We start from the raw sequence: 1016 nt of genomic DNA on the forward strand, positions 1-1016 counted from the left end.
TAAGTGGACTAAGAGAACAGAAATAAAAGATTCCAAACAATTAATTGCCCAATTAGCTGTCCTCGTAATCATGGGAATGTGACATTTAGTTAAAAACGCAATGATTGTTTAAATTGAATTGCCCATTTTGAAAGCATCTTCCTGGCTCAGTCGCTGTGCCAAGTGGTTCTTACAGTGGTGCCCTTGCTTTTGAGGGGCAGGCTCAATAGTCTCCCTTACAACCAGGCCTAGTCTGCTTTCTTAACTAACAAGGTTGAAACCAGGGTGGGAAAGTGCTGTGACTGGGAGCTGGGAGCTCAGCTAGACTCCCTTTTCAGTGATTTCTCCGGCTTGAGGGCCGCCTGCCTGGCCTCTGCATTGGAGGAAATACTGCAGGCGGAGGCAGGGCAGGGCCAGAGTCCGGCTGATCAGGGACGTTTTGCAATCAGCTAAAGGTCTCTTTTTTCAAAGCATGGTGGTGGTGAATAAGCAAGAATGAAAGACAAGTGAATATAAATAAAGTCTCAGGGGCTTCCCTGGTGGCGCAGTGGTTGAGAATCTGCCTGCTAATGCAGGGGACACGGGTTCAAGCCCTGGTCTGGGATGATCCCACATGCCGCGGAGTAACTAGGCCCGTGAGCCACGACTACTGAGCCTGCGCGTCTGGAGCCTGTGCTCTGCAACAAGAGAGGCCGCGATAGTGAGAGGCACGCGCACTGCAATGAAGAGTGGCCCCCGCTTGCCACAACTAGAGAAAGCCTTCGCACAGAAACGAAGACCCAACACAGCAAAAAATAAAAATAAAATAAATTAATAAACTCCTACCCCAACATTTTTTTTTTTGCGGTACGCAGTCCTCTCACTGTTGTGGCCTCTCCCGTTGCGGAGCACAGGCTCCGGACGCGCAGGTTCAGCGGCCATGGCTCACGGGCCCAGCCGCTCCACGGCATGTGGGATCTTCCCGGACCGGGGCATGAACCCGTGTCCCCTGCATCCGCAGGCAGACTCTCAACCACTGTGCCACCAGGGAAGCCCTA

The sequence above is a fragment of the Phocoena sinus genome, chromosome 4, assembly GCF_008692025.1.
Source record: "Phocoena sinus isolate mPhoSin1 chromosome 4, mPhoSin1.pri, whole genome shotgun sequence".
NCBI classification, from domain to species: Eukaryota; Metazoa; Chordata; class Mammalia; order Artiodactyla; family Phocoenidae; genus Phocoena; species Phocoena sinus.